The 18,494-nt window shown below is 51.4% G+C and overlaps 2 long non-coding RNA genes across 2 annotated transcripts; both read left to right on the top strand.

The window, feature by feature from the left end:
• Positions 1-3,439: 3,439 nt before the first annotated feature.
• On the top strand, positions 3,440-4,663 carry LOC115338493. Its single transcript, XR_003922417.1, has 2 exons — positions 3,440-3,595; positions 3,950-4,663. It is a non-coding gene; the product is annotated as an uncharacterized LOC115338493 (long non-coding RNA).
• Positions 4,664-16,484: 11,821 nt separating this feature from the next.
• LOC115338491 lies at positions 16,485-18,489 on the top strand. Its single transcript, XR_003922416.2, has 2 exons — positions 16,485-17,068; positions 18,053-18,489. It is a non-coding gene; the product is annotated as an uncharacterized LOC115338491 (long non-coding RNA).
• Positions 18,490-18,494: the final 5 nt, after the last annotated feature.

Below are 18,494 nucleotides of genomic sequence, written 5' to 3'. Positions count from 1 at the left end.
GTTAGGGGGTACTGGGGGCAGGGGTGGGTGCTGGGGGTGCTGTGAGTCGGGTGGGTGCCATTGGGAGCAATGGGTGCTGGGGGGGCTGGGGGGTGCTGGGGGGCAGGGGTGGGTGCTGGGGGGACTCCAGGGTGCAGTGGGACGGGTGCTGTGGGGGCTCCGTGTCGCTGTGGGACGTGCGCTATGGGTCACTGGGGCACCATGGGTCGCCCCTGCTGAGGCCGTCCGTGGGGCACCCCAGGCCTGGCGGGGGTGCCGGGTGCAGCTGTTCGCAGCGGTGCTGCCGGAGAACAACAGCCTGCGCCCGCGGCAGCCGTTGTCTGCCCGCCCAGACCCGTGTCGTCGAGCTGGTGAGACCTGGACGCCTGGGTCCCCTATCCTGGATGCCTGGGTTCCCCACAAAACGCCTGGGTCCCCTCCCACAGCACAACAGCAACGTCTCGGTGTACACCTACGAGCAGACACTGATGATGGAGCAGCGCTCCCAGATGCTGCGCCAGATGCGGCAAGCACAGGTGACGTCACACGACATCATGTGACATCACACCTGGGAGAGGTGGGGACGCAGGGTTGCCAAATGGCCCAGCCCCAGGGACACACACACACACAGAGGACACACTGCAACAGGGGTGATGTCATGGGGCATGACATCACACAACATTGCATGACATCACACCTAGGGAGGGGGCGGGCACCTGGGGCCCGGTGTCCCACGTTTAGACACCCGGTGGGGAGGCGGGACACGATACATGGTGACATGATACATGGTGACACACGATGACATGCCACAGCAGGGGTGCTCTCATGAGGTGTGACATTGTATGGGACTGCCAATGATGTCACAAGGGGGCCCCACCCTGTCACAGGCCCCCAGTGTGGGGGAGGAGGAGGAAGGCACCCCCCCGCTGGGGCCCCAGCCTGTGAGTGCCACTGAGGGGACTGGGAGGCACTGGGTGTTACTGGGATGGTGCTCTGGGCCATACTGGGAGGCACTGGGGGGCTGTGGATCATACTGGGAGTCATGGGGAGGGCACTGGACCATACTGGTGTGAGGCTGTGGGCCATGCTGGAAGTCATGGGGAGGGTCTGGGCCATACTGGGACTCACTGGGAGGCACTGGGTTATACTGGGAGGGAGGGATTTGGGGCTGCGGGCTGTATTGGGAGGTGGGGGGCAGTGCTAGGAGGCGGGGCGGGATGTTGGGGGGCACTGGTGCATACTGGTGTGCACTGGTGGTTGCGGGGGAGGGGGAACGTGTGGCGCATGCACGTGGCAGAGCAGCTGAACGAGGCAGTGAGGCGGCGCTTGGGGGGGGCCGGGCTGCTGCTGCTGGACCTGCCTGCCCTGCTGCCCCCCAGCCCCCTGACAATAGTATCCTGTGGGGGAGGGGGGGGGGGAAGGGAAAAAACATGGGAAAAAAAGAGAAAAGGGGGGGGGGGAACACCCAGGGGAAAATGGGGCAAAGATGGGGAAACTGGGGAGAAATGGGAAGATTGGGGAAATGGGGGAAAAATGGGGAAGCTGGGGAGAAGCATAAAAAAGTGGGGAGAAATGGAGAAAACCAAGGAAAAAAAATGGAGGAGAAATGGGGGATATGGGGAAAAAATGGGTCAAATGGGGAAAAATGGAGAGACAGGAGAAATGGGGGAAAAGGAAAATGTGGAAAAATGGGGAAAAACGGGGGTAAGAGGGCAAAGTGGGGAAATGGGGGAAAAGTGGGGAAATAGGGAAAATGGGGAGAAACAGCACATAGGGGAACAGAAGGACATGATGAAAATGGGGCAAAAAATGGGGAAAAACAAGGAAAAAAGGGCAAACCAGAAACAGGAAGCAAGGGAAGAGTGGAGGATGGGGCACAAACAGTGGAAATTGGGGCAACATTGGGAGGAAAATGGCAAAATGGGGAGAAGACGGGAGCAAAAAAGGGGGAAAAAAGAGAAAAATGGGGGATCTGGGTAAAGTGGGACACAAAACCAGGGCAAGAAAGGCAAAATGGGCAAACTGAGGCCAAAAGGGCAAAACACAGAGTCTGTGAAAACTAGGCAAAACCACAGAACCAGGTAAGTTGGGGTAAAACCAGGACAGAAATGGGAGAAATGGGACAAAACTGGGCAGAATGGGGCAAAACACTGAAAATGGGCCAAACATGGGGAAAACTGGGGCAAAATGGGTCAGTGGGGGGAATTAGGGGGTGAGTGGGGGGAACTTACATGTCAGGGGAATTGGGGGCAGGTCGGGGGGAATGGAGGGCAGTTATGGAGTGGCTGGGAGACAGGGGGGCAGTTGGGGGGCAGCTGGGGGGAACTGGGGGGCAGTTAGGGGGCAGTGGGGGCACTTGTGGGTCAGGCCCTTGATGTGGCTCAGACCTGGAATTCCTGGAGGTGCTGACAGAGGGGCTGGGGCTGGTGCTGCTGCTGCAGGAGGGCAACGGGGACCCCCCTGGCCCCTGAGCGCACCAGTATGGCCCAGCACCGCCCACCACTGTCCCAGTATCGTCCCAGCACTCCCAGTACAATGCCAGCCTGAGCCGCAGCTCTTCAAGCATGATCCCAGTATGGGCCCAGTGCTCCCAGTATGATGCCATTCTGAGCCACAGCTGTCTGAGTCTGATCCCAGTATGGACCCCAGAACTCCCAGTGTAGCAGCAGTGCCCCCAGTATGATGCCAATCTGAGCTACAGTTAGATTCCAGTATGAGCCCCAATGTTCCCATTAGGAGCTCCAGTGTTCCCAGTACGGGCCCAGTGCTCCCACTACAATGCCAGCTTGGGCTGCAGCTGTCTGAGTACAATCCCAGTATAGGCCCCAAGGCTCCCAGTGCACCTCCAGTGCAATCACAGTGGTCCCAGTATGGGTCCCAGCACTCCCAGTAAGGCCCTGGCGCTCCCAGCACATGTCACCAATAAACGGTTTCCATTCCACCCTGCGCTGGCACCTCCTTGGGCCGAGTCCCAGACCTCCCTGGATTCCCCCCAAAATGCTGTCACTGGCCTGCCAGAGCCTTTATAGATGAGGGGCACTGCTGCGGGTCACAGGATTGGGCCCCCTCCCTGGTGGGCTCAGAGAGCGGGGGTGAGCGGGGGGACCCTGGCATTTGGGCATTCTTGGGGGCGGCGAGGAAGGGCAGGCAGTTGGGGGGGGGGGGGGGGCAGCAGACCCATGGGCCAGCCCCAGCCCCCCCAGGAACAGCAGCCCCTGCAGCACCCCAGGGCTCCAGCACCCTCAGCACTGCGGGGGGATGGGGATGGACGGGGGGGGGGACAGGGTGTCACCATCACCCGCACGCCAAACACTCGGCAGCGTGGGGGATGGGGTGACATGGGAAGTGGTGGGTGACTGTTGGGGGACACATGGGGGTGACCAGCATGGGGATGAATGTTGGGTGATGTATGGGGGTGACTGATGCAGGGGCAGCTGATACAGGGGTGGCTGTTGGGTGACTGACGTGGGGCAACTGTCATAGGGATGACTCTCGGGGGGCTTTGGGGACAACTGACGTGGGGCTGACTGTTGCAGGGACCATCAGGGCTGACTGTTGGTGGATGCGCGTGGACTGATGGCCACGGAGCAGCACTCCTGGCAGGGGAGCACCACAGGTACGCAGGGTAGCCACAGGGGGATGGGCGATGCCCCAAATCCCCTCCAAACTGCCCCCCCCCCCCCCTTCACCATGCCCCAGCTCCAGCAACCACTTGAAGCGCCATCCCTAAACCACCGCCGCTGCTGCCATCGTGGGGGGGTGTCACGTGGGGGGTCACCAGGGTAGGGACACCCTGATGGGCCGGTGGCCCGTGGACAACTCCCCCCCACGAGAAGAGGCCAGGGGAGGAGTTTGCTGCGATGTCAAACCCCACGGCCTGGTGCCATGATGCTGCATGGACACGGCAGTGGAGATGCCTCGAAGGTGCCACAACCCACGCTTCCACAAGTGGTAGGACGTGCCGTTGCAGGAGCCACCCACGCTGCTGGAGGAGGAGGAGCTGCAGGAAGCTGTGGACTTGCTGCTGTGCCCCCACCGGAGCTGGCCCCACATTGCCTCTCTTGTCCTGGGTGACCACCACAATGGGTGGAGCCTGAACCATGGGCTGGCTGACCACGGTAGATGTTTGATGGACAATTTATGGATGTTGGAAAGACAATTTCTGCAGCTGAAGGGACCGATAGCTGCGCAGCTGTTGCAGGATGGGCAGGAGGTGGTGGCTGGTGGTGTGGCACAAGGTGGGACCAAGCAGGACGCTGCTGCAGTGGGGCGCGGGCTGCAGTGGTCCTGGCTTTGGCTGGGCTGGAGTTGGGCTGGTCCTCACAGCCGCCCCGTACAGTGCAGGCGCGGGGTCGGTGACCGCAGCAGGTCTGCAGAAGGTCTCCAGGTCTCTCCTTGCCTCTGTTTCCCTCTCTGCCTGCCCATCTATCTGTCCAGTTCCCCAAACCTTTTGCTCTTCTGCCAACGCCGCCCCGTACCCTGTCACCATTGACGTTTTTCCCACATTGCCTCTATCTGGCACCATACCTGTATTTTTAAAGTTTTTCCTATGTTTAATTTTACCCCGTTCCGGCTCCCTCCCCCACCTCTTCTGGCATCCGTCCTCCCTCCCTCTGTCCTGCTGCCCTGGGGCACTGCTGGCTGCGCTGCTGCCGGGATGAATAAACATTTCTCTGTCCCTCTGTGCCCCTGGATGGGTCTAGCAGTCCCTGGGCAGGGTCTGGGGGGGTGAGGAGCTGTGGGGCCAGGACCGGGGCCGGGGCCATGGCCCCAGCTCCCCACAGCTGGAGGCTGTGGGGTGGGCTGGGGCAGCCCAGGTGGGGCCCATGAGGTGATGATGGGGCTGGGCTGGTGGTTTAAAAGGCTGCGGGTGGGGATGGGCTGGGGCAGCTCCAGGTGCAGCTGGTGAGGTTTGTGTTCCAGAGGGAGCTCCTGTGGGAAGCCTCCTGGGAGAGGAGTATGGAGGCACCCGCTGCCTGCTCCTGGGCAGGCGAGGGTCAGACAACTGGTACTGGGGAGGAGGAAGGGGCAGAGAGAGGAGCCTCAGGGCGGTGAGGGTCTCCTGCTGACGGCCGGGAGCTGTGGTGAGTTGTGCGTCTGGGCCTGTCGCTGCCGTGCTTCTCCAGATCTCTGCCTGTCCCTGCCTCCATCTCCCTTTTGGGCTGTCCTGCTCCCTGAAGCTTTTTGCTCTCTTGCCAGTGCTGCCCTGTACCCCATCACCTTCTACATTTCCTTTCTGTGCTTCCCCCTTTCTGGCTCCCCACCTGCTGTCATCTCATTCTTCCCACACTGCCTTCTTCCCTGTTGCTTGTGAAAATTGCATTTCTAGGTCTCCCTCTGCCCAGCAACCTGTGTCTGTTTTCAGTGAGTCCCTCTGCTCTGCACCCTATCACTCTTCCAATGTGCTTTCCCTGGGGCTGTCTGTCTGGCTCCCTCTCCTGATATTTAACTTCTTACCTGTATGGCCAGTGCCCCCTTGCTTTCTGAATTTTCTCTCTCTGTCTACATTTATCCAGTTCCCTCTCTGTGTTTTTTATTTCTTCCTGCCTGTCGTCTACTTCATCACTTCTTAAATTTTGTTTCCATGTCTTCATTTATTTAGTTAGCTGAGCCTGTTTCTTATTTTTTTCTCCCTGTTCTCAATGCTGTTGCTTTTAAAGTTTCTGTACTGTCAACTTTTATCCAGTTCGCTCTCCCTACTTTTTAATTTTTCCTCTCTGTTCTTCTATGCTGTTGCTTTTACGTTTTCTTTTGATGTCTCTGTTGATTTAGTTTGTTGCCCCTATTTTTTGTTTTGTCTCTCTACTTACTCCTGAAATTTTCATTTCTCCTTTTATCAAGCTCCCTATCCCTTTAAAATTCTTTCCTGTTGGTCCCTTACCCCACAGCTTTTAAAACTTTCTTTCTGTTCTTCTCTCTTTCTCCTGGAATCCTTTTCTTTACTTTTTTTTAATCTTTCCCTAATGCCGTTGCTTCTGAAATTTTCTTTCTGTCAACTTTTATCCAGTTTGCTCTCTCTACTTTTTTTCCTGTCTTGTACCCTGCTGCTTTTAAAAGTTTTTCTTTGTCTGTATTAGTTTGCTGTTGCTATTTCTTAATTTCTCCTTATTTCCTTAACCCCTGTTGCTGTTAAAATTTTCTTTTATCCTGTTCGCTGTCTTTATTTTACTGCGTTTCCTTTTAATGATTTCTTGTCTTTTGTTAGTGCTATCACTTCTAAAATTTTCTTTCTACATCTCCATTATAGTTTGCTGTCCCTATTTATGAATTTCCCCTTTATTGCCCTAACCCCATTGCTTTTAAAATGTTCTATGTCTACTTTTTCCCCCTTTGCTGTGGTTTTTTTTTTAATTATTTCTTGTCCTTCCTCAGCACCACTTTTTTGAAAATTTTATTTCTATGTCTCTGTTCTAGTTCACTGTCCCTATGTTTTAATCTTTTCATCTCTTAACCCCTTGGCTTTTAAAACTTCGCTTCTATGTCTCCTTTTATTGGTTTTGGTGTCCCATGTTTTCCTGTCTGTCCTGTACCTCATTGCTTTCAAAGTTTTCTTTCCATGACCATGTTTATTAACAGCCCTATTCTTAGTTTTTAATTTTTTCCTGTCATTTAACATGGTGTTCCCCCCCGAGTTTGTGGGGGGCACGGCTGCTGCCTGCCCCCTGTGTCCCTGTAGTTCTGTGTTTTTTCAGTTTCTTTTGTCCTCTGGGACTGTTGTACCTCTGTTAAGGGAGTCAGTTGGAGACACAGTCAGGGTCAGTCTGAATCATTGGTGATTCACAGTAAATAACTTATTTTGCAACCAGAGATATTTTTGAGAAGGGATTCTTAAGGGATCTAATTCTGCTTTGTCATTCAATCCTATCCAGAAGGTAGTTCTGGTAGAAGTTGTGGTATGTGTGGTCTTGCTAGAAATGAAGCATAACCCCAGAGCATTTTGGGTTTTTTTGTAAGAAACTAAAGCACATCAATGTTGCTAACAACATTGCTATTGCATTTAATGTACTAGTTCCTTACATAGCTTAGTAGGACATGTATCTCTTTCTATCTGTGCCCCAGAAGAATTAGGTTTAATTCCCTACCTAGTCATGTTGCTGATGCAATAGGTGTAGCTGTAGTACAAGAGCAGGTATTGTCATTTCCAGTAAGTGTTGCTTTCTCTGTTCAGGGCTTTGCTTGCTGTAAATTGGAGGCAGGTGAGAACTCACAGCTGCTCCTGTGTCTGCTGTTATCCCTTGTGGTAGTTTGCCCCTTCCCCTTTTCCAGGTGATTGTGGGAAGGGTGGTGGGCAGGGCCACAGGACATATGAGCCACAGCCTCTGCTGAGGGAGGTCATTGTGCTCCTGGGTTTCTCTGGTGTTGGTGCTCAGCTCTTCCTTGAGTCCTTTGCAGCTTTTGAGCTGGCTCAGCCCTTTGGGAAGAGGTTTTTTGACATTTAGGGAAGCAGAAGTGTCTAAACAAGAGCTTCAGGACCAGTCAAGGTTCAGCAGCACGTGTAGTAGAAAGTAACACCTGTATGCAGCTTTTTTTTTTCCCCAGGTCAGTAACTTTGTTTTGAGTGTTCAGGGGTCAAAAGATTGTTTAATAGTATGCATTGGTGTGTTTTTTTTTCTGAATTCTCGATTCTTTCTGTTTTCCTGGCATTCCTGACTTCATTGAAAACGTAACCTTGTTTTTTTTCACCAGTTTTGCTATATGCTGTGTAAGTTGCTGATGTTATCTCTCTTAACGGGACTGATGGTGACATTGTTTAGCAGGGGTTAGGGCGAGTCTCTTGTATGCATCTGTATATGGAGTTTTAGTATTTCTTGAGAAAGCAGCAGGGACCTAAGGCACAGTGTCTTTCAGGGTCTGGGATGCTTCGTCGCCTTTTCTCACTGCCCACAGAGTGCAATGCTGTCCCTTGAACCTTTGCAGCTTGTGGCAGGCCCCTCATAGATTATAAGCCTTGGGCCTTGACTTTATTTTGTGGGCACATAGCAGAGCTCAGTGTCTCTGGGAAGTTGTAAGTTAGGAGGTGCCCACAGAATTTGGGATGTGGCTCAGAAGAGCATCTCCTGAGGAGTAGCCACTGAAGGGGGTTCAGGGGTGCAAATTGTGGGCAGGAGATGCCAGGAAGCAGTGGGGTTGCTTTCCTGACAGTTGAGGAGAAGAAAAGGGGTTTCTAAAGTTTTGGGTCTGGTGGGGAAAGGAAGGAGGGTTCATCAGCCTTTCTCAGGTGAGTTTTTGCAGTTGGATTTGAATATCATAGAATCATAGAATGGTTTGAGTTGGAAGGCACCATAAAGATCATCTAGTTCCAACCGCCCCCGCAATGTGTAGGGACACCTTCCGCTAGACCAGGTTCCTCAAAGCCCCATCCAACCTGGCCTTGAATGCTTCTAGGGAGGGGGGGTCCACAACTTCTCTGGGCAACCCATTGCAGTGCCTCACCACCCTCGTAGTGAGGAACTTCTTCCTTGCACCTAAACTAAATCTACCCTCTTTCAGATTAAAGCCATTACTGCCTTGTCCTATTGCTATACACCCTTGTAAAAAGTCTCACTCCAGGTTTCTTATAGGCACCCTTTATGTACCGTAAGGCTGCTCTAAGGTCTCCTGTGAAGCTGCATGCTGATGAGTGGTCTGAAAACGTGAGGCGGTTGTCGGCTGGATTGGTGTTGAACAGCAGAGTATTACGTGGCTGCTCCATTAAGCATTTACCTTTTGTTTTGCAGGTGCTGTGTGGGACACCTTTGGAATTGGATGAGCATTTGAGGTGAGCTGTGGATTAGCGAGGAGGAGCGTGAGACCGGTGACTTCTCACGAGTGCCATGCTAATTTTGTGCCTCCTGGTATCTTCAGTACCACAAGCGACAATGGCCGCAGGGTCCGACTCTGGAACAGGTGGGTAAGAGTAACACGGTGGTGCTTGTGATTAAGGGGGGATTTGGGAAAGTAGTTGATGTTGGCTAATGGGATGCTTACTGCCTTTTCTGGTTTTGTTGGTTTATGCTTTTGTTTTCTTGCAGATGATGAACAGGAACCTGGTGACTGCAGGAACATCCCAGTTAGCCCTTCTGGTTTTTGTTGAGGATGGATTCAGACCCTTGGCCCTCTGAAAGCTAAGTTAAGGGACCAGGGCTGGGGAGAGGCTGGGAGGAAGGGACTGAGTTGAGCATTGCAAGGAGGAGGGGTTTCTAAAGTTAGTGTAGGAGGGCAGGGCTGTTCAGGAACAGTCCCCTTTGGGCAGGTAAAGGGAGTGGGTTGCTGTCCTGGGTTCAGCTGGGATAGAGTTAATTTTTACAGGAACCTGGGAGGTGGGGGGGGCATAGCCGGGGCAGCTGACCTGAACTAGCCAAGGAGCTATTCCATACCATGTGACATCATGCCCAGTATATATATGGGGAGTGGGCCGGGGGGGGGGAGGGCTCTCCTGCGCTCTCTCTCTCGACTTTTGGTGGGGGAAGTGGCGGAGCGTCGGGTCCCGGGTGGTGAGCAGTTGCACTGTGCATCACTTTTTTTTGTATACTCTTTCATTAGTACCGTTGTTGTTGTTGTAACTTTTTTTGCATTGTCCCAGTAAACTGCCCTTATCTCAACCCTCGAGGTTCCAGTTTTTTTCCTTTTCTCTCCTCCGTCTTCCCCCTATCCCACCGGAGGGTGTGGGACGAGTGAGCGAGCGGCTGCGTGGTCCTTTGTTACCGGCTGGGCTGAAACCACGACAGTCCTTTTTGGCGCCCAACGTGGGGCACGAAGGGTTGAGATAACGACAGATCTGGCTAGAGCGTGTTGAAACAAATTTGTCATACGCATTCCTTATATTAGATAAATAGATGTTAGTCACAATGTTGATTAATTTGTCTACATGGTGGCGTTTTGTAAGTCCTTATATGCTCTATGTATTGCCTGTAGTTACGTTTCTCACCTCTGGGAGAGTGATTGGGATTATCATTTTGCTGTACTGGGCAATGTCGACTTGTGAAATGATTACATCACTGGTCATGAGGTTAAGCTGGTATCTGTATGAGGCAGTGATATCATTTCCATACTTTGGGCACCTTCTATCGGATTTTATTGGTAATTACAGCCAATCCATGGGGAAGTTAGGGGGGGATACTTCCCCCTGTCCGTTCGCCTCCCTTCTCTCCTTCCGACTAATTACAACAGTTTTTGAGAACTTTGAATATCCTTGGGATGCACAAGCCAGTGTGCTGTTAGTGCTATGCCTCCTGAATATGTTTCAGGTCTTGTTTAGGGCTACAAAAAGGCTCTTTAAGAGTACCATCCATAGATCTGCCCCAAAGCTGGATATTCATGGGTGGCATGGCATGTGGGAGGATATGGGCAGGTATCTAGAGAACTTCTCACCCCCAGTGGCTTGGAAGTTCACTCCCGAACAACTACAGAACCCTCATGAAGTGGTAGAATACTTGAAAGAAAAATGCTGTGGCTGTTCCAAAGACGTACAACTCGCTGCACTGTGCTGGGCCCTGGCCAGTATCTACCAAACACTGCTTGATATTAGGCAGCACCCTCAGGGAGAAAAGGGGGAAAAGATGGAAAACAGGACAGCAGGCACCGTGGCTACCCCAACCCCGGCAACAGGCAGCGCGGCTACCCCAACCCCAGTGACAGATACTGCAGCTAAACCAGAGAACCAACCTGTGCCAGTATCAGTCGCCCCTGTACAGAAAAAGAAACACACAAAGAAATCAGTTCGCTCAGTGAGAGATGAAGATGAACCAGGGTCATCATGAGAACAGGAGGAAGAGGCAGAACCTGAAATAATCACCCGATCTCTATCCCTGAGTGAGTTGCATGACATGCGAAAAGATTTTAGCCGCCACCCAGGTGAGCACATTGTTACCTGGCTGCTCCGATGCTGGGATAATGGGGCTAGTAGTGTGGAATTAGAGGGTAAGGAAGCCAAGCAGTTGGGATCTCTATCTAGGGAAGGGGGCATCGACAAGGCGATTGGGAGAAAAACACAAGTCCTCAGCCTCTGGAGGCGACTTCTGTTGGGTGTAAAGGAAAGATACCCTTCAAGGATGAAGTTACATGTCACCAAGGCAAGTGGACCACCATGGAGAGAGGCATCCAGTACCTGAGGGAATTAGCCGTGCTGGAGGTGATTTATAATGATCCAGAAAATGCGCAGTCACCCATAGACCCAGATGATGTCCAATGCACACAACCCATGTGGCAGAAGTTTCTACGAAGTGCACCACCAACCTATGCCAACTCATTGGCAGTAATGTCCTGGAAAGAAGACCATGGACAAATGGTGGATGAATTGGCTGTCCAACTCCGGCAATACGAAGGAAGTCTCTCTTCCTCCCTACGGGCCTGTGTCTCGGCTGTAGAGGAATTGTCCCGAGAGTTCCAGCAATTCAAAGTGGATATGTCTTCCTCCCCACCTGTACAGGCCTGCATCGCAGCTATTGGGAGTAAGCATTCCTCTGCCCAAGAGAGAGGAGAGAGAAAGTACACACGACGGGCTAACCTGTGGTTTTACCTGCGTGACCATGGAGAGGACATGAGGAAGTGGGATGGAAAACCTACCTCAGTCCTGGATGCACGGGTACGGGAGTTGCGAGAAAAAGCAACCAGAAAAGAGGATTCTTCTTGGAAAACTGCTGCTCCAGTTTCCTGTGAGCAGTCCCCCAGATGCAGTAGATGGGCTGATCACATTTCTGATCCTCTTGAAGGGACTTCTGATTCACGTGTGCGAAAAGTGAGTAACGAATATTCTAACCAGGATTAGAGGGGCCCTGCCTCCAGCCAGGTGGAGGAGAGGGACAACCGAGTCTACTGGACAGTGTGGATTCGATGGCCTGGCACATCAGACCCACAGGAAAATAAGGCTCTAGTAGACACTGGTGCACAGTGCACCCTAATGCCATCACGTTATAAAGGGGCAGAACCCATCTGTATCTCTGGTGTGACAGGGGGATCCCAAGAGCTAACCGTGTTAGAAGCTGAAATGAGTCTAACCGGGAATGACTGGCATAAACACCCCATTGCAACTGGCCCAGAGGCCCTGTGCATCCTTGGTATAGATTATCTCAGGAGGGGGTATTTCAAGGACCCAAAAGGGTACCGTTGGGCTTTTGGTATAGCTGCATTGGAGACGGAGGAGATTGAACAGCTGTCTACCCTGCCTGGTCTCTCTCAAGACCCTTTGGTTGTGGGGTTGCTGAAGGTTGAAGAACAACAGGTGCCAATTGCTACCACGACGGTGCACTGGCGGCAATATCGCACCAACCGAGATTCCCTGATCCCCCATCCATAAGCTGATTTGCCGATTGGAGAGTCAGGGAGTGATCAGCAAGACTCACTCACCCTTTAATAGTCCCATATGGCCCGTGTGGAAATCTAATGGGGAATGGAGACTAACAGTAGATTATCGTGGGCTGAATGAAGTCACGCCACTGCTGAGTGCTGCTGTGCCAGATATGTTAGAGCTTCAATATGAACTGGAATCAAAGGCAGCTAAGTGGTATGCCACAATTGACATTGCTAATGCATTTTTTTCCATTCCTTTGGCAGCGGAGTGGAGGCCACAGTTTGCCTTCACTTGGAGGGGTGTCCGGTACACCTGGAATCGACTGCCCCAGGGGTGGAAACACAGCCCCACTATTTGCCATGGACTGATCCAGGCTGCACTGGAAAAAGGTGAAGCTCCAGAGCACCTGCAATACATTGATGACATCATCGTATGGGGCAACATGGCAGAAGAAGTTTTTGAGAAAGGGAAGAAAATAATCCAAATCCTTTTGAAGGCTGGTTTTGCCATAAAAGAAAGTAAGGTCAAGGGACCTGCACAGGAGATCCAGTTCTTAGGAGTAAAATGGCAAGACGGGCGTTGTCAGATCCCTATGGATGTGATCAACAAAATAGCAGCTATGTCCCCACTGACTAATAAAAAGGAAACACAAGCTTTCTTAGGTGTTGTGGGCTTTTGGAGAATGCATATTCCAAATTACAGTCAAATTGTAAGTCCTCTCTACCAAGTTACCTGGAAGAAGAATGATTTTAAATGGGGGCCTGAGCAACGACAAGCTTTTGAACAAATTAAGTGGGAGATTGTTCATGCAGTAGCTCTTGGGCCAGTCCGGGCAGGACAAGATGTTATAAATGTGCTCTACACTGCAGCTGGGGAGAATGGCCCTACCTGGAGCCTCTGGCAGAAAGCACCTGGGGAGACCCGAGGCCGACCCCTGGGGTTTTGGAGTCGGGGATACAGAGGATCCGAAGCTCGCTATACTCCAACTGAAAAAGAGATATTGGCAGCATATGAAGGAGTTCGAGCCGCCTCAGAAGTGGTTGGTACTGAAACACAGCTCCTCTTAGCACCCCTACTGCCAGTGCTGGGCTGGATGTTCAAAGGGAAGGTCTCCTCTACACATCATGCAACTGATGCCACGTGGAGTAAGTGGGCCGCACTGATCACACAACGGGCTCGCATAGGAAACCCCAGTTGCCCAGGAATTGTGAAAGTGATCATGGACTGGCCAGAAGGCAAAAATTTTGGAATGTCGCCAGAGGAGGAGGTGACACGGGCTGAAGAGGCCCTGCTGTATAATAAACTGCCAGAAAATGAGAGGCAATATGCTCTGTTCACTGATGGGTCCTGTCGCATTGTGGGAAAACATCGGAGGTGGAAGGCTGCTGTATGGAGTCCTACATGACTAGTCGCAGAAACTGCTGAAGGAGAAGGTGAATCGAGCCAGTTTGCAGAGGTGAAAGCCATCCAGCTAGTGTTAGACATTGCTGAAAGAGAGAAGTGGCCAGTGCTCTATCTCTATACCGACTCATGGATGGTGGCAAATGCCCTATGGGGGTGGCTACAGCAATGGAAGAAGAGCAATTGGCAGTGCAGAGTTAAACTCATCCGGGCTGCCGCACTGTGGCAAGATATTGCTGTTCGGATAGAGAAGCTAGTGGTAAAAGTATGCCATGTAGATGCTCATGTACCCAAGAGTCGGGCTACTGAAGAACATCAAAACAACCAGCAGGCAGATCAGGCCGCCAAGATTGAAGTGTCTCAGGTGGACCTGGACTGGCAACATAGGGGTGAGCTATTTATGGCTCAGTGGGCCCATGATACCTCGGGCCATCAGGGAAGAGATGCAACATATAGATGGGCTCGTGATCGAGGGGTGGACTTAACCATGGACACTATCGCACAGGTTATCCATGAATGTGAAACATGTGCTGCAATTAAGCAAGCCAAGCGGCTGAAACCCCTGTCGTATGGAGGGCGATGGCTGAAATATAAACAGTGGGAGGCCTGGCAGATTGACTATATCACACTCCCACGAACCCGCCAAGGCAAGTGCCATGTGCTTACAATGGTGGAAGCAACCACTGGATGGCTGGAAACATATCCTGTGTCCCACGCCACTGCCCAGAACACTATCCTGGGCCTTGAAGAGAAAGTCTTATGGCAACACGGTACCCCAGAAAGAATCGAGTCAGACAACGGGACTCACTTCCGAAACAACCTCATAGACACCTGGGCCAAAGAACATGGCATTGAGTGGGTATATCACATCCCTTATCACGCACCAGCCTCCGGAAAAATCGAACGATACAATGGACTGCTGAAAACTACATTGAGAGCAATGGGGGGTGGAACTTTCAAACATTGGGATACACATTTAACAAAAGCCACCTGGTTAGTTAATACTAGAGGATCCACCAATCGGGCGGGCCCCGCCCAACCAAGACTTCCACATACTGTAGAAGGGGATAAAGTTCCTGTAGTGCACATGAGGAGTATGTTAGGAAAGACAGTCTGGGTTAGGCCTCCCTCACGCAGAGACAAACCCACCCAAGGGGTTGTTTTTGCTCAGGGACCTGGGTACACCTGGTGGGTGATGCAGAAGGATGGGGAAGTTCGATGTGTACCTCAGGGAGATTTGATTTTGGGAGAGAATAGCCAGTGAACTAGGCTGTATGATATTTACCTGTCAAATAACCTGCCAATGTATGTCATTGTATCTATAGTGTCTATATGCCATATCAAGGGTATTACTGTAAGAATTACCCAAATGACTGAAGAATGGACTTTGAAACTGAGCCAAGAACAACAGTGATAGAACTTGAACTGGCGCCCAGCAATTTCCTCAAGATCAACATCTTCGACCTGCAGACCAAGGGTGTGGGTTGCATCAAATGTACCAGCCAGAAGTTCCAGAGACAGCATACAACAACCCAACACCTCACACCATCTCTCTTATCCTGAAGAAGTGTTACAACAGATGGAGCCCCAAAGTCATGGACTAAATAAAATTGATGGACACATTGGAGGGATAACCCATTGACTAAGGGAATACTATTTGTATGTGTGTGTGTGGGGTGGTGTCCATATACGTGTGTGTATATATATATATATATAAAGACAAGGAAAGTGGTAGTGGTTGATTGGAAAATGTAAGATCTGGGCATGATGTAAATGGTATAGAATAAGGGGTGGATAATGTCCTGGGTTCAGCTGGGATAGAGTTAATTTTTACAGGAACCTGGGAGGTGGGGGGGCATAGCTGGGGCAGCTGACCTGAACTAGCCAAGGAGCTATTCCATACCATGTGACATCATGCCCAGTATATATATGGGGAGTGGGCCAGGGGGGAGGGCTCTCGCGCTCTCTTGCGCCCTCTCTCTCTCTCCCCCCCCCCCCCCCCTCCTTTTGGTGGGGGAAGTGGTGGAGCGTTGGGTCCCGGGGGGTGAGCAGTTGCACTGTGCATCACTTTTTTTTTTGTATACTCTTTCATTAGTACTGTTGTTGTTGTTGTAACTTTTTTTGCGTTGTCCCAGTAAACTGCCCTTATCTCAACCCTCGAGGTTCCATTTTTTTTCCTTTTCTCTCCTCCGTCTTCCCCCTATCCCACCGGAGGGGGGCGGGAGGAGTGAGCGAGAGGCTGTGTGGTCCTTTGTTACCGGCTGGGCTGAAACCACAACAGTTGCTTTTCAGCACGAGACCAGCATGTGCCGGGCAGGGCAGTTCCAGCCTGTGTCCATGGTGGTGTGTAGTTTGTGTAGTCCGTCTTCTGTGCTTAGACCTTCCTCGGGTCTCAATGTCCTTGTCGCGCTTTGCACCGGAGGAGCGCGGCATGCGCTTTGGGCACTGTCCCTAGAGTCTCGAATGCCCGTACTCGTTGGCCCGGTGCCAATCGGGTGCTGCTTTTCCTGTGTTCGGAGCTCTAAAGTGTGGATCGGTCTCGGCAGGTTCCGGTCAGTCCTCTTTTGTGGCGTTCTTTCAGGCTGCATCGGCAGCTCCGCTCTCTAGCCGTCCGTTTTCTCGGCCTGGGACTTCTTCCCCGCATCCTGATGTCCTTAGGTCTCGATGCCAGGCTTCTGGCGCATCCATCGTCTGGGTTTTGACAGTGCTGTCTTGTAACAGGCCGTTCCGTTCGACTCCTGTTCTCGGGGTCTGCTGTAGAGCCTCCTTGCCTCACAGTTGTGGCCCCGTAGGTCATCTTGCCCGATGGCGCCTCCCGTCTGGGGGTCATTCTTCTTGCCAAGAATTTTCTCTCTTTGAATCACCTTGTTGGTATTGTTCCACATGGTGAGGTTCTGCGCATGGGCCTGTTTGGCTTGGAGCTGCTCTGCCCGGGGATGTAGAGTCAGGGGTAGGTGGAACAGCGATAAGAGTCTACGGGTGAAATGTTGATGTGCCGAGACCGTTTAGGCGAGGGTTGTATGGTCATCTCTGGTCGAGTAGCCATCGGCGGGCTGTGTGGACAGCCGTGCTGATAGTGTTTTACGGAGACGATTGGAGCCATGTGGCAGGGGCTGTTGAGGGGCAGTGAAGCGGATTTGACTAAGGTGTTAAGTCTTGCATGTGATGGGCTTAAAGTTTGGCCCTGGTTTTTTTTTTTGGTTGGTGTGTGGGTTTTTTTTTTTTTTTTAAATGGCAGGCTGTAGTAGTTGGACTCCAGATGGTCTTTGTAGATAGAATCGAGACCTCTGGAGCTGTTAAGCTCTTGCTCTGCATCCAGGTGACTTGTTCGATATGTTTGTTGTTTTTTTTTTTCAGATGCAGAGGGACAAGATGCATGCCACAGAGCGACGGGGGAAGGCAGCGGAGTGCCGTAAGGAGGTGGGTCTGGGAGTGGAGTCGGAGGGAAGGTGCGGCTGGTGGCTCTATGAGATTGCTTTGCTGTGCTTTGCGTTTTTTTTGCTTTGTATTGATTTGTATTTGCCTCTGTCTTGCGTTGTTTTGCTCTGTATTTGTATTGACCGTCATGTGAGATTGTCTCACACTGTATGACCTTTATTGTGTTTTTTCTGGCATTGTAGTGCTCTGTGCTTTTATTGACTGTCACCTGAGACTATCTTGCATTGTATTGCTCAATATTGGTTTGTGTTCTACTGCTCTGTACTTGCATTTTTTGCCATCTGAGACTGTCTGACTTTGCATGGCCCTGCATTGTGTTTTGTATTGCAGTGCTCTGTACTTGAGTGCCATCTGAGACTGCCTTGCATTCTCTGGTTCTGTATTGGTTTTGTAGTGTTTTGGTCTGTACTTGTACTGACTGTCATCTGAGAGTCTCTTGCATTGGCCCTGTCCCGTTTTGTCTGGTATGGCAGTGCTCCGAGTTGTTTTGTCTTGACTGAGATAAGAGTACTGCCTTGTATGGCATCATATTTGCATGCAAATTGCATGGCTCTATGTTTGTCTGTGTATTGTATAGCATTGTAGAGACAGCATAGAAGGCTTAATGACTTTGGGTTCTTTGCATGCAAGGAGTTGAGTGGATCGCAAGTGGACTGTGAACTAGTATAGAGTAAGACAGTAACTGGGCAATGGTTCATATTGTTTATGTGGATGCTTTGTGGCAAGTCTCTAGAAATGGTCAAGGCCTTGAGGTCTGAGTAGCAGCGTGACGGGCCTCAGAGTGATCAGTAACTTTGGGACAGCTCTGTGTTTGTGATGCTCTGTTTTTTCAAGTGCCATGGAGGACACTGACTGTGAGGATGTGTTATTTTTGGAATAGGTGGGAAGCAGGGTAGGGGAGTGGTGGAGGACTTCTCTCGCAAGGATGAAGTGTCTATTAAAAAGCTTTGTGTGTTATTTTTGCAGGTGATGACAGGGCACGAGGTGCTTGAAGGAACCTTGCGTTTAGGTGACATAGCTGCTATGGAGGTTGGACCATGACATGTGGCACTGTGAAAGCTAAGTATAGGGTTGAAAATGCACGGATGGTGGAGATGATGGTGTGTGTTGAAACATTGGTGTAATGGAAGGGTAGTTTGTGGGGAGTTTGGAAGGAGGTTGGGCTCAGGCCAGGGTTTTTGCAGGTAGGGTGATTTTTGAGTCCTCCGGTGCCGCAGGCACGGGGTGATGACCCTTTGATGGTGGTGGGCAGTTGCATGGATGAGTTGAGAGTGAGGACTGGCATGTATGTGATCTGAATGAGTGGTGTGTTGTGAATGTGTGTAACCTTGTAGGGTTATGTGGTTTAGCCTTGTTATGTTTTTTCCTTTCAGGTTGGATGTAGAGTTGAGATGTTTTTCAGGAAAAA

Source organism: Aquila chrysaetos, unplaced genomic scaffold, assembly GCF_900496995.4.
Source record: "Aquila chrysaetos chrysaetos unplaced genomic scaffold, bAquChr1.4, whole genome shotgun sequence".
Lineage (NCBI taxonomy): Eukaryota > Metazoa > Chordata > Aves > Accipitriformes > Accipitridae > Aquila > Aquila chrysaetos.
The sequence above is the reverse complement of the archived record's forward strand: the minus strand, read 5'-3'. Positions and strand labels throughout refer to the sequence as shown.